This window comes from Pseudopodoces humilis, chromosome 6 (genome assembly GCF_049639895.1).
Source record: "Pseudopodoces humilis isolate 2021_Gansu_Grassland_sample_001 chromosome 6, ASM4963989v1, whole genome shotgun sequence".
In the NCBI taxonomy this organism is placed as follows: domain Eukaryota; kingdom Metazoa; phylum Chordata; class Aves; order Passeriformes; family Paridae; genus Pseudopodoces; species Pseudopodoces humilis.
Window position 1 is genome coordinate 29351899 of NC_142205.1, and position 15176 is coordinate 29367074.

The window sequence follows — 15176 nt, forward strand, 5'->3', positions numbered from 1 at the left end:
GAAGAGCCAGACTCATAGTTTTAACAATTTCCCCAGCTGAATGATATTTTCATACTCTGTTTATGTGTTGTCTTTGAAGAGACCTTGTTAGCAGAACAGAACTTCAATCATATGAAATAGCTTTCTGAGAGGTTTGTTTTTTTCAGAGTTTGCATTATAGAATTAGGAACAAATAGAATGAAAGGAAACATGAAATTGCTTTAATTCTTGACTAAGTTATGGCATGTCATCACGTCGTTTATTCCAGGGCATATTTTATGCTGATAGGCATGAAATAGTAAAGTATCTGCTTTCCCAGATGCATTTTCTGATCTTTTGGATGATTTATGTCTAGATCATGACAAAATTTCTAATGTCACACACTCATACAACTATCAGCAGAGAGCAAAGTTATAAATTAAAAAAAAACAACCTAGTATTTTTTTCTGAAGGAGTAGCTGTCTTTGATCTGTTTGAATTTGCTCAGTGGCTGTACTGCTTTTTTCTTGTTTTCTCTTGTTTTGGCCTAATAGCTGTCACCAATTTCATATAAATTATTGCAATCCAGTGCAAAGTCCACCAATGTCTTTCAAGAGTAAACCCATTTTTTCTGCTCTGGACAATTCATCCATTTGCTGTTGGCCTGCCCTGAACACCCTTTCAGAAGCATGTCTGGCCATCACACAGTAGTCTGCTGTTTGTGGTGGGTTTTGTAATTCCCAGCAGAAAAAACCCAGCATTTTAAGGCCTCTTTTGAAGATAATTGATCAGTTCTAATGATTTGGAGTTTGTTTTGGTTTTTTTTTTTCTCATTTCTCTTTGTAACTCTTGGGAATTGCAGAGTAAGTGAATGTGTCCATCTGTATCCTTGTGAAGTCTTAGCCTTCCTTCTCAGGACATTACCTAGCTAATAGTCAACATGTAGTATAAGCTGTCTTGAAAATTTTAGAAGAAATACCTGTCTATGATGCATGGCTAGAAGAGCAGCATTTTTATTTTTCAGATTTGTGCTCTCAATTTTCAGAAATTTCTCTCAACATTACATCAGCAAGAGACCATAGAGAGTCATCATCCAGTTAATCTTTAGGGATAATCAGGGTGAGGTTGGATGGCTGCTTGTGCTTCTGGAAAGTTACACACGAGGAGTCAAAACACCTACTGTCATTTAGAGGTAAAGTAATTGCAGGTGTTTTGTACACAACAGGCAGGCTGCTATGGCAGTTTCCATAAATATCTGCAGCGCTGAAGCAAAGCATCAGATTTCATTGATTTTTGTTTTATTTTTTTAAGTTTTGTGCCTGCAGAGTTTAGAAATAGAGAGGAAGTTAGACTTCAGGGAATAAATCCCTGCCTAAATCAGAAGAAAAGGACAATTAATTCCAGGTGAGTCACCTGGATTATCTTCAAGGTTGATTTTTATCATTTGTTCTAGACAGAAATTCTGCTGTGTATATAATAATAGATTTCTAAAACTAAATTAGGCTAGCAGCAAAAAGCATGTCCAATTTGCGCACCACTGAAAATTTGCAAGGAAATACATAGCTGCTATTAATCCAGAAAACTGCAAGGAGCTTTTTCTCCTTCATATCCTTTTATCTAGACACAGACTTCTTGTATTGGATTTCCAAACTTCCATCCTATTTTTTTACTTCAATTAGAGCATTTTATTGGTCTTGAAACTGTACCAGATTGATAGCATTTAGCAAGGACATTTTTTTCAAAATGATTTACTATCTCAGACCAAATAACCTGAAGGAGTTGTGTTGTTACTAATGGATCATCATTACTAGTCCATGGACTAATAATTGCTGAATTTTTTTTCTTTTTTCCCCCCTCTTTACCAAAAAATTGATAGATCATGTTTTAGGTAGTTCATTAACAGATGTTGAACTCTGGATGGTTTGTTTTAGAAGGCTACATAAAGTTTGGAAAACTGGAGATATTTTGGTCTTTTGACTTACTATTTTTAGATTTCTGTGGAGAAATGCTGAAGAACAGCAGTGATTTTCCTTCTGTTATCATCAAAGTATTTCTAAATTGTTTTTCTTCTGAAGATTAGAATTATGTTAGGGTTCTTTTTGAGCCAAAACAAACAATTCTTACTGTAGAATACTAGAAGCAATTTTAAATATTTTGAAGAATATTTTCATACCGGAGCAATTACTGTATCTTAGTATTTTCCTGTCTGATGAATCATGATTGAAGTAGGCAGAAAATAATGAAAAGTTGAACCTAGGATGTATGTGAAATGCAGAAAAAGGTCAAAATTAAAGAGAAATAAAAGAAAGTAGCTGGAAGTTATGGGAGTCTGTTCACAGGGAACATTTGGTTCTTCTTAAGCCTCTTCAGCTGCTGGAAATTGAGATGCATGAGATATGCATGTGCATTGCTGGCTAAGTTTCTAGGGACAGAAATAAAGAGCAATAGTTTGACAAATGCATGCCAAAGTGGCATCTCCTGAAGGCCAACAAAGCAATGCATAGGTGAGAAAGGATCTTAGCGAAGGTATTCTTGCTGACACGTTGATTACCATTTAAACTAGCTAATTTTTTTTTTTTTTAGATTAGGCCTGAAGGATTTGACATTGATTATAATAATTTTATGTGACAAAATGAATTTCTGAGTATCTGTTAGTGGTGTAGAACAATTGAAGCTTCATGTTTTTATAGTGTTTCCACGAGAAATGTGTACTTACTCTTCATGCCAAATTTTTTACACTATGAAAACATGTATCATTTACAGGTGGTACTAACCAATGATCAGGTTCAATAAAAATCAGCAGGTTGGTGAAAAATTCCATCTAGTACTAGTAAGGGAAGTGGTGGCATTTTGAAATTCAGAAGTAATTTCTGTGACATTTTCCATTCAATATTTTACCCCAAAGGAGTTCTGTGTGTTCTAGTTACTCTATGAAACAAGATACCTGATGTCAGAAGCTTTCTGCTAGTAGCTGCTAAAATGAGATGTCTCATCTTTCCTGCCTGTAATTTCCTAGACCATTGCATTTCAAACTAGGAGCTTGTTCTCTGGGTTTGACCCTATCCTGGCCTCCTTTTTCCCCTGGGGTGAAGTAATGGGTTGTGTCCAGACCCAGCCTCTGCTCACACAGGTAGCTGGAATTCAATTTGCTGTCGTTGCCTCCAGAGTCATGAGAAGAAAGTGAGCAGAACACTTTTAGTCCAAAATTGCAATCCAGCTATAATAACAGTATCTTTTTGCATAGTAGGAACTGAGAAATAATATAGTTTCCACTCATGAATACACACAGAGCCATGTACACATAACATATGTGGAAGAATACCTCCTTGGTGACAGCTACTCATTGTCTGGACTTTTGAGGGCCTGATTTGTGCATTTGGAGTGGTTTTCCTTAAGCAAATATATTTGTCTCTATTGCTTTTGTTCAGTACATCTTAGAAGTGGATGTTTTATGATCTGTGTGATATCCCCTGACCTTTTCAGTCAGAAGTTGGTCATGCCATTCAGAATCATTGGATGTGGCAAGGAAAGAAAGTTCCTGAGGTGAGGAGGTGGTACAGAATGTTTGTTGAGATGCTCTGTGTTTGCTGAAGATAGAATGTTATACATTTATGGGCCTTCTGCTGCTGCAACAAAATAAAATTGGAAAATTGTATTTCACTCGATCTTCAAGTAGCAGAAGTAATGCCTGTCCCACCAATTTCCTGTTTGCTATGTCACACAAATTAACCTGGAAACACATTTGCTAGTATTTAGCTGGTGCATCATCAGTTAGTACTGCAAGTACATTACTGCAGTCAGTATTCATACGGTTTGTTCCTCTGGGCTATTTGGTAGTCAATGAAGTAACTTCATAGGCACAGTAAATGCAATTTATGCTCAAATGACTTTTGATTTTTATAAGCAGAGCTGTGTCTTGGAAAAACTATGGAACTGCTAAACTGTTGGCTTTTTCAATACCTCCAGACAATTTGTATTGAAGATAAAGTTGCAAGGAAATAACTGTTGTGCTGGCTGGGAGTACAGAAACACACATGCACACCTGAGTTGGATTTTCTCTCAAATGTTTGTGTTATTCTGTATGTTACTTATTATTTACAGAATACTCATTGCTTTATGAAACAGCACATGTGCTTCTTCAATGCTCTGCTGAAATGATTCTCCTGTTATTGCTGAACTTGGACTTATTCCAAGAGAAGGTCTGGTTTCTTCAGGCAGACTTGCCAGTGTTTCAGTCCGACTTGCCAGTGTTTCAGTCCTTACACGTTACATGGATCTGAAAGCACGTCTTCATCACAGTTATGCAATTGATTACAACAATTGATTAAAATACAAAAAGAATGCTTCTTTCTTAAGGGAAGTTCACAGAGGGTTTTTGATGTATCCTCAGAAGATGTTGAACAGGGCTTTGCTGACTGCAGTGCTCTGTTACATCATGGAGCTCTGCAGCCTGTCTAGGCTCTCTGGAAAGTATAGTTAGGATCACTTGCTGTACCTATTGCTAACCCCACTGGAAATCTGTGAGCAGCGCCTCAGTGGGCAACTATCGAGGTCAGTACTGGTTTTTGCTGTGTTTTGAAGTCTTAGTCATTGTTCTACTTGTGAGCTGTTACATGCAGTCAAGCTGTTTATTGATTTGCTTAAAAATACTGACAAATTTGAAACTCTTTCCGAAAAATTACCCAGTTGAAGGTTGCAATGTCTTCAAACTCTGTTCCTGAAGCATTAAATGTAGTGGCGCTATTTAAAGCCAAGAATGAAAAGGGAATGCTCTGGCATTAGTTATCTCAGTTATAAATCATGTTAGATGTTTGGATTTATATGATCTTGATATGTACAATATATATTGAGAATGTCTGTCTAGAGCGTCCACATTTAATGTCAAAGGTTAGTGCTCTGTAACAGGATTGCTCTAGTGACTTTGCAGGGACTTATTTTTCTGGGGATTTCATATTTGAAAGAAGTGGTGTTTGATTTTGCAGGGTGCAGAAAGTACCTGCAAGGAATCTTAAAAGAGGTGGTCTTAACAGCAGTTACTTCAGACCACAGAATGCTGTTTAATGCTTCTGGGATTAAGCATTGCAGGTGCAGCTTATTTATATCATGTGAAATAGCCATTCCTGTTTATGTTGTTTTGTATTGTTCTGATGTATAAACCTAAGATAAATCACAGCACTGCACTTAGCAGACATGTTGTGTCTGGTGTGCGCTATGTGTGGCAATGGTGCTGGGCACATCACAGTTCCATTTGCACATTTGAATGGCACAAAAATGCTTCTCTGATTTAATATTTGAAGTCCAGTACAGATGTAGTGAAGAATCCTAATTTAAATACTTTGCCATTATTTCCTGGTAATATTTGGTTGCAAAGGAGATTTTTCAAAGCTTTTATGCAAGAATCTTTTAAATTAATTCTTAATGCCCTTAAGATAAAAGAAATATGGAATATAAATAATGTGCATCTAATTCTTGGATTTCTATAAGCAAGTGAAAGCAAACATAACTTTTTTAAACTCTTAAAATTGGCAGATAATTAAAACATGCTTCATTTTAGATGTTCCATTATGAGAAATATACACCTTGATTATACCTATTTTTTTGTTGGGTTTTTGTAATCTGTTTGAGATGACATATTTTCCATATGCCTTAAAAACTCCTACAGAAACAAGTAAGATGTGTAATAAGAATTCCATTCCTTCCCCTGCCTCATGATATTCTGGTTAGTGAGGCTGTTTCTGGGATCATCTGTGATTTCTTTTAGTCTTAAATTAGATACATTTGTCTTTCTTCTCCACTCACTCTTCTTCCTTTCCTGGCCCCCACAGAAAATAGGGGGAGATGCCACTTTTTTACATATTTAAACAGAGTTACTTTAAACAGTTTTCAGTGACTCAGTGCAGAATATTAATTGCATAGCTTTTTAAAACAAAAAGACCCACTGGAGCCCGTTAGTGTATGGTGCTCTGGTCAGATGGGTTGAGAGGGATGGGACTGGACAACCCCAGTGGAGTAGGAAACCCTGGAGCTGGTGCTGTCTGAGCCATCAAACCAGCCAGCTGAAGCTGGGAAGGGAGGAAAGAGAAATGAGGTGAATCATTAGTTCTTTGCTTAATTTCCACTCTTGCACCATGAAAACAGGCTACCTTTTGGGCCTTTCAGCTCCTCTGTGGAAGCATACAGGAGCACACAGGCAAAGCCATTTAAAAAAATACAGATTTTATAGGCATTTTAGAGGCCACCTCAGGAGTTTATGCAAGTGAAAGGATTCTCACTATTTCTGCTTTAAAATCAGTGTCTAAGTCCCTTTTAGAGAATCACCAGCTTTTGTGCAAATCAGTACAATTTTCAGCAGGGAAATGTTTGGGACTTAATTTTGATCTTCTAGTCATTGCATATCTTTCCTATTACCACCAAAAAAATATATCCTAGGACTGCATTTGTAAATACATCTCTACAAGTTTTTCAGGGGTTTGTTTTTTTTTTTTGTTTCTGTCAGGTTTTCAACACAACAGAATACATGGAATTGATCTGATGTTAATTTCTGAGAGGCTTTTGCTTGTGTCTTACACAAGAGGCTGAAAACGTGGGGTGAAAGGTAAAGCCTGTTACTGATTAAAAAGACTAAGTGAAAAAAGCAACCTTCATATCATTATCCAGAAAGGAAAATGATTGTTAAGTAGAAACAGAGTTAATATAAATTTTCTGGATGAAATTGTTTTTTATGGGAAAAAAAATGTTCATTATGAATAGTAATTGGAAAGATTTTCCTCTTTGATACAGGGAAAAGGATAATTTTTAGCCTTTCCAGCTGAAAAATTTAAAACAAACAAAAAAACCCAAGAAAAACCCAACCAAACAAAAAAACCCATCCTCCCAAAAAAACAACAAAAACAAACAAACAAACCCTCCCCAACCCCTCACAAATAATCCAGCAATAAAAAAATCCAAGTAAACTGAGGAAAGAGATTGATTGGCCGAGGTAAAAAACAGTGAGTCGAAGGAAGTCCTGTATTATAGAAGGACTGGGAAATAAACTTTCAGTAAATTCAGGTAGTGAAGAAAGTGATGGCCTTGAAAAGATGTAAATGAAGCACATTCAAAACAACTAAAAACCTTTAGATGTGAAATTGCACATTTGTTTCAAGCATGGACTGTTGTCAGAAATTGAATACTTTTTTTTTTTTTTTTAACATTTGCTTCAGTCCAATATGTTTTAAGTTCAAATAGGCTTATAAAAAAAGCAGAATAAGATGTTATGCAGTAGCTTTTGCCACAAAAAATCCACCTAATAATCCACTTAATAGTTTGTTATCTGGTAGATCTTTCTCCCCCTCTTATTGAAAGCCCATTTGTAACTTCCTGCTTCTGAGGGAGAAGTGTACTCACACTTCAGCTGGCTGGTGGTGCTTTCTCCTGCTCCTTCCCAAGCTGCAGTGTGGAGCTGCATCTGACACACCTTTTCCAGGTGTCCAGGGAGATGCAAAACAGAATCATTTCAGTTTTGGCAAGATATAGCATCATGGTTTATTTTGAATTAAAGATCAAGTCTTAGTTTTAACTTTGATTTTCTTGGTTCTTCTTTGTATATATTACAACATTTTAAAACTAAGTTTCCTGTCTATATTTATCCTGTATTCAAAGCCAAAAAAGTATGTGTGGATTTTTTTTTTTTTATAGATAGTATGTCTTTAAATAGTTACTTTTCTTCTTGAAAAATCTGATTTTAGACTTAGGGACAGCACTGTGAGTCAGCACTTCAAAAATTTCCTTTAGAGCCCTGGGAATATTAGGAATTCAGCAAATGGCAGCTAGTAGCTGTTTCAGACATGCTTAATATCAGGTTAATTTACTCATTCCTGGATCAAAATAACTAATTGGAATTTGTGCTAACATAGCCCTTCTTCTTGCTACATACAAAATGATACGTGATTTCAGGTTTATTCTTCCTGCCTGGATTAGTCTAGTAGTATGTGATTATTTTTTGTTGTTGTATTAAATTTCTTTTACAGAAGTTCAGGATTTGAGATATTTTCCTAAGTACAAACTGAAAAAAGAATTATTAAAGAAAAATAGAGGGACTTGGTAAGTGATAATTTTATTTTAATCTGTACAATATTTTGTAGGAACTAGTTTCAGTAATCTGTTAAACTGTGAGAAGCAATCTAAAATATTTTTATTTTAATACATAGGAAATCCTTTAAAAATATTGATTTGTAATTTCAATAATCAGAAATGATCCTATTATAACATTATAGAGACAGCCTACACTACTATTGAGCTTTATAAAGATTATTTCTCTCTCAAATGTTTATGATCATCTTGTGTAGATTAGCACACATATTGCACTGGATTTTTAATCTCAGAACCACAGGTCAGAACCACTAAAATGTAATTACTTTATCTGGAAAAGATTCTTGCTGGCTACTTGATGAATCCTCTTATGAGTACCAGTACATCTTCTCATAACCCATCAGAGCTGCACAAAGTGTACAAAACACGTGTTTCTTTTTCATTGTACATGACGAAAGTTGAGCTCATTACAGTTGGTTGCAAAGTGGTGGGATTGCTATGGTTCACTAAGGCCTAGGCCAGCAAACACTTCTGTTCATTTTTAACTTTGGTCAGTTATACGGGCAAGCACATGGATATGCATGTGCACAGTTAATACCTCCAGTTATGTAAAACTCCACAGATTTTTGGCCTGTAGCTGTGAGGCTGTGCCTGTGAGACAAGTCAGAGTCAATAACAGAGCAGCTTTTAATCACTTTGAAAGCATCTGTAGACCACTGTTTCACTTTGTGCAAGAGTTTCAAAATTATTGGCTTGCAGTTTTTTTTTTTTTGGTAAAATTAAAATCCCCTGAGCATGGATTTCTGTGTAATTGTATAAAAATAGGTTCATACTCTTGATACTCTAAGGGAAAGTCTTAAAAGGAGCCTTCCATAGGAAAATAAGATAAAATAATTTTGTCCTTCAGTTCATTCCCTCTAATGTGGCCAACTGCTTCCTGGCAAGAAGAGAATTCCTGATCAAATTTTTAATGGAAAGAATGTGCTACAAAAGTCCTTGGGGTTTGTAAATCAGAGAAGTCTTGGATGAGGCTCTTTATATTAATCCAAGTGATATAGTTCCTAAGGAGCAGAAAAGTTTCTAGCATCAGAACTTAATGTTGTTGGTCCAAGAACAGCTGGATTTGTAACGGGAAACAAACTGTGAGCTACAAAGTGGGTCTACCACAGCTCTTTCCTGGAGGGAAACAAGAATCTCCTCTGAGAGGGAAGCTGGGTATGCTATACAGATAGCTGCCACCAGACAGCTTTCTGTCTGCTCGGTCTTGTCCAAAGAGCACCACATCTGGCATCCCTCACTGATCCCCCACAAGATCCGGCCCTGTATGAACATCTTTGTCACACACCCTCAGCCACACAAATACACCTGTCAGCTGAATCTACAAAAATGGCCTTTGCTGGGTTACAGCGTGGTCTTCTTGAAGTTTCAAGCATGTGTCACTGAAAACACACCCAAAACTGTGTCTGAGTGTCTGTCCATATGAACTTTGATCCAAACACTGCTTGATGAGGGTATACTGATCTACCCCACAGTGCATTAGATTGAGGTGGGACAGATGAAAGCCATTTTATTTCACCAGGCAGCATGCTCCCTGCCTCTTGACTGGGAGCCAGGAGGGCTCTAGGTTTGAATGCCTTTAGCAGTGTAGCTTCTGTGTGCTACTGTTCTCAGGATTCAGTTTTAGAAAGTCAGACAAACCAAAGCAGCCCAGCCCTGTCATTGTAAGGATCTGTAAGTGTACCGGTGCTACCAGGGATGAATTGTTATCACAGACAGGAGATAAGCAACAAAACAAGAAGCAATGGGCAGAAAACAATGCACAGGAAGTTCTAGCTAAATATGAGGAAGAACTTCTTTACTGTGCAGGTGACCAGAGCACTGTCACAGGTTGCTCTTAGAGGTTTGGAGTCTTCTTCACTGGAGATATTCAAGAGCCATCTGAGTAATTCTTGAGTCATTCATGGACTATTTTAGAGAGGGCTAGTTTAGTAAAAAAATGCCTAGATATTGTCACAGGTCACAGTGATGTTCCTTAAAAGTGGTTGTCATGCATTTCTGCACAAGAAACCTAACCTGTAGCATAACTTCTTGTTTCTATCTTCTGACTGTGTATTAACTGCGAAAGAGATAAAGTTCATCTTTAACAAGGATGAGGTCAACATGAGGAGAAGCATTAGCATTGTCATCAGCAGACCTTCAGCAAAAAAGACCTTTTCTCTTAATATGTTTTTGCCTGTAAAAAGATGATTGCCTTGGGTAATGTAAGCTGGTCTTGAAACATAGCCCATCTTTGTGGAGCGCAGTTTCTTAGATGCATTTCTCCTTGGATCTGGGAAAGCTGAGAAAAGCTTGTATTCTTCCCTTACATGTGGCTGCAGAAAGTAGGGCTATTCATGAAGCTAAAAGGAGGAACCTTCTCTGCTTCTGGAGCACTGGCAGACTTTACACAACAGCAAAAGTAAAAGCTAAGAGAAAGTTGCAGCGGGCTGCCACACAATGTGTTTTTCTACCTATTTTGCTCAGAAAGACCTTTTAATGATGAGAAGCATAGCACTTCTCTCTGCAAGGTTTATCTTATGTTAGCTGAACAAAAATAAAGAGATTGAAACATGAGTGTTTAGAAGGAAACAATATCCTGTGAATAATACTGGCTGGGAATACTACTACATGTTTGGAGTGGTTGTCCACCATTGGAAGTAATAAAAATACAGCTGTAAATTATACATAGGGGTTTGGTTTATTCTGGAAGCTAATTTTTAAGAAACTGAGGTTTATTTATTCATTGTGTCACGGGAATGTTTGGCTTGTTCTAAGTCCAGTCTTCAGCATTTTTCATTTCAAGCCATATAAAGGAGAATATCGTCTATGGTACACCTACCCCAGTTCAACAGAATGGGCTTTAACCCATCTCTGTAAATATATTGCCTTCTGTGCTGCTTCTAGCCATAGCAATACTTTTAAAATTATATTCTTCTAAAATTTATTCCGGTCTCAAAACATTGCAAAGCATCCTTCAATATGCTTCAAAAACTGTTTTTCACAGGGGCAATGGAAGAACTTGGCTTGGTATCACAGTGGGATTTTCCCATACATTTCCTTCAGGATGTCTGAATAGTTTCCCTGACACAGGCGTGTTTAAATTCAGGAAATGGCATTTAAGTTGGGTTTTCTGTCATGAAGACAGTAGATATGGTTTACCTGAACACCAGCAAGACCTTCTCTCCCTGCCTGCCTGCTTGCTTGATTGCTCGGCTGGGCAAATAGTTGGCAGGCTCGCAGCCCTCCAATCACCTGGTCGTCCAAGCCTCCACCCCTCTCAGAACTGAGGGCCCCCACACCACCTGGAGCTGGCTTTTTAAAGCAAGTCTTTTAATAAAAACACTTTATGTCATTACTCTTCCATTTATGACAGCAGGAGTTCAGGACTGAGTAAGAGGAGAAGAAATTTACCTAGCAGAAGTTGCTCTGAATCAGGTTAGTAATGAAGTTTACTGCTGAAAGAAGTAACCTGAAAGCAACCTGGGTTATTTTAGGAAACTTTGCCTTTAAATTATGTGCTGTTGGAGTAGCAAGAGCTGTGGTGTGCAGTTTGTTTACATTTCTGTCTTTGGTGAAGTAAAAATTCAGTGTTGATATATAGAAGATGCAGTTATGTTTTCCTTCCCAGTTTGACTAGAAGGTGTTTCTGCTTTTGAACGATAAAACTTTCTTTGCTTTTCCCTTTTATGCATCTTATACTTCTTTTACAGGTTCTGCTTTCTAATTTTAAGGTTTATTATTGAAATATGCTACTTTAAATATTTCAAGCCGTTAGGAGTTTTGTGAAAGTCTCAGGCACTACAGGAACCTTTAGGGCACTTGTACTAAAATAATGCATTGTCTGTGCATGTGTATACACATATGCACATCATAGACTGTATCTAGTTTTGCTTCGTCTCTGAACTCTTTTAATTTTCTACCTATGTCTTATTTCACAAGATCTAATAAATGTAATACTGCTATTTTGAATAAGGTTACATGTACATAATAGGAAAAAAATTTCATAAACTTTTACAGGTTTTTCAGGAAAAATGAGGCTGAAAAAAAGATGCTAAATTAATCTGTATTAACCAGTATATATTCAATAGTATATATTCAATATGTTACAAACTGATTGGAGTATTTTATTCTTAATTGGTATGCAGTTTAAAATGTTTAACTACTGCGTCTAAAATTAACAGTATGTTGCATAATACTAGCTCAACAGAATAGTTTTGAATAAAATATCTTTATTTTATTTTGGTTTCAAAAATCATTAAACATAAATCTCAAAGCAGTATTAAAACTTTCAGAGGTTTCATATTGATTTATAACAATTGCTTTCCATGTGAGATTTTTATTAGAATTTTTAATGGAAAATTTTGTGGGAAAAGTTGAACAGCAGCTGGAGCAAAACTTTGGATTTTCCCCTATGTAGGTTGGGTTTAATGTGTACTAAATTAAAACATGTATGAGACAATTAAATTAAAATTTTATTTTATTGGAAATAAAATTATTGACACATTATGTAAGTTACCTTTTTTTTTTTCTCCAATATCCACATACATTTTGAGTTTTGTGTGGAATAGGAGGCTAGGTTAGATTATTATTACATGAAAAATAATTTGCAGAAATGGTAGATTTTATATGACTGTGAAGCAGTCAAAGCAGATTTAAATATTGATAAAATTTTTGCAGATAGAGACTTAGTCCCTACATTGTGTTTTTAGTTACAATTTTTTTGACACCAAGCATTTCCTGACAGAAGAGGGCTAGCACTAGATGATAATTAAATGTTCCTGATCATCCACCTGAACAAAGAGCTGGTACAAATTGTAAGGCTGAACTCATCTTCTTGGACTGGCATTCAGATGTGTAGTGGACAAGCAGTAAATTATCTGGTTTACAATTGGCCAGGAGAGGCTGAAATTAAGATAATTTTATCAGCAGATACTATAGAGAAAAAAATTAACAAAGATAATAAAGAACAGAAGGGATTGGAAGAATACCTGCTTATTCAGGCATTATTCTGACAAATACTGTGAAAGTCCATCAGACATAAGAAAGTTTTGTTTTGTTTTTTCCTCCCCTGTTAGATAAATTTGTCAAGTTTCTTTCCTGTCTAAATTGTGTCCTACTCTCCTGCCTGTATCTTTGTTGAAGGGGTAAAACTAAACTCTAGTGTGGACGGCTTAGCAGTTCTCTCTAGGAATTTGTTCAAGGAAGGAGGAGGTTTCTGTAAGGGCTGGTCATTGGTCCTCAAGTCTAAGGCAGTTGAACTGTGACCTGTCTTTTTTTGGAGGACTGTTGGAGGCGTATTCCATGTTTACAGCATAACCTGTAGCTAAATTAAAACTTGGTCAGAAGTGTGGTCCAGCATATGCAGAATGGAAGAGCTGCCACCCCTCAGCTGTATGCAGCAGAAGGAATGTGCCAACATTGGTAACAAATACACTTCACAGGTGTTTGCTTGTGACAAAATGAAGCTTGCCTTGCCTGTGACACAGCGCTCTCTGTGAAGAAGACTTCAAAGTGGAGCCTAGCACAGGTTGGAATACATGAGAGATTCATCAGGTTATGTCTGCTCCATGCCTTAATTAGAAATAACTGCATACTGTTGGTGAGTTCAAGGGCATTTTCCTTTGTGGTTTCTTATCACTCACTGACTATGTTTAAACTGTATAAGATCAGGATTCAATATTTTCTCTGTTTAAACTGCATGAACAATACAGTCCACTCTGGCAGGTGGTCCTTGCAGGCTACATGCCTAACACTTCTGTTCAAAGGCAGGCATGTGTCCACCTCTGCTCCAGGAAATGTAGGACTGCACCAGAGATGCCTCAAAAGCACTCATTTCCTTCTTGATTGATTACCCAGTGTAATTATCAAAAACCCCCTTTCCCAAGCTGTCAAGGGTGCCTTCCCAGGAAGGCTCAGTGTAGAGTCAGTGCTCTTCAGCTGTGCAGCACATTCAGCAGGGGACCAGGCCACCCCTGGCAGGGCTCATGGCAGTAGAGGCCAAGATGAAGCAGAGCCCACAGTCCTATGCTAGGATGAGGCAGGGTTAGGCTTCAGCAGCAAAAAGAGGAAGAAAAAAGGAGCAGTTAGGAAAATACTGAAACCTGCTAGTTAAAAAGTAGGAGAGATCATTTTTTAATGTGTTCACTTACCCTACTTCATATTCCACTCTGCATAAAGATCAGCAGAAAACTGATATTTGTCCAAAGTTGTCGCTGCTGAAGATGAATAGATCACATGGACACAGGTCGAAGTGTGGTGAAAAGAAGAGAAAGTTTATTTTTCCTCCCAGGATTTATAGGCTTCTGACCATGGCCAGGGATTGGATGGTCAGGATAACACTTTCTCACTGCACTGGCCATGAGAGATGCCCATCACAAGACGTGTAACAGAAAGAATGTACACATATCTATGTTTACAGTTACTGTCCTGGGAAAGTCCTTAGAAAACTATGTTAGCAAGCTCAAAAGCTGAGTTTTCAGGGCGACACAAACTCAGGAATAAGAGCTGTGAGTCTGCAGGAATGAGACCTTTTATAAGAGTGCTTGGTGGCAGTCAGTATAAACTTGTCTAGGACAATGCTGCCACCAAAAGGAAAACCCAGCTGTTACCTGCTTTGCTTCTGTAGGTTTGTATTTTAACATGAGATGTGCTCTGCCTCAGTGTTCTGATAAACTGCTTCTGAGTCAGCACACATCAGCAGCAAGCCGTTGCTCAGGATGGAGGGTAATGCATTACCCTCTCGCAGGAGTAATGCATGAAAGGATCTGCTTTAAGGGACGCCTCAGAAAAACATTACACTTGTCAGTTATTTCTGGAGACACTTGCCACCTCATAGCAATGTCATTTGGTCTTGTGTGAAGCCAAATAGCTTCGTAAGCTCATCAGTTCTTCCTGCTGCACTGTCTTGTCAAGTACGAAGTCTTGGAATATCTCCGCCAAATCTGAAAGGGGGCCATGCCTGAGGTACAGTGCTGCACTTTGCACGCAGCAACAGAAATTGTGAAGCAGGGTTTGGGCATTTTTTGCTATGAGTTTAGGCATACTAAGTATAGGAAACTGTAGAAGATGTGCTGGAGTCCAGTGGTTGTTGTAAAAGAATGTGTGTTTGC

The 15176-nt window shown here is 37.5% G+C and overlaps 1 protein-coding gene across 10 annotated transcripts in view; it reads left to right on the forward strand.

The window, feature by feature from the left end:
* SLC7A2 (solute carrier family 7 member 2) overlaps positions 1-15176 on the forward strand; it is a 52830-nt gene that overhangs the window by 15296 nt on the left and 22358 nt on the right. For 2 of the 10 annotated variants that reach the window (XM_088056217.1, XM_088056218.1), the window contains exons 1-2: positions 11359-11502; positions 13509-13666. The exons of 2 other annotated variants lie outside the window; for them this stretch is intronic. The gene's annotated coding sequence lies outside the window, so the exon portion shown is untranslated. Of the gene's footprint in view, positions 1-4222; positions 4510-6454; positions 6554-7967; positions 8041-11357; positions 11503-13508; positions 13667-15176 lie in introns of those variants that run through there. 6 more of the 10 variants (XM_088056219.1, XM_088056220.1, XM_088056223.1 and 3 more) reach the window with 6 other exon arrangements.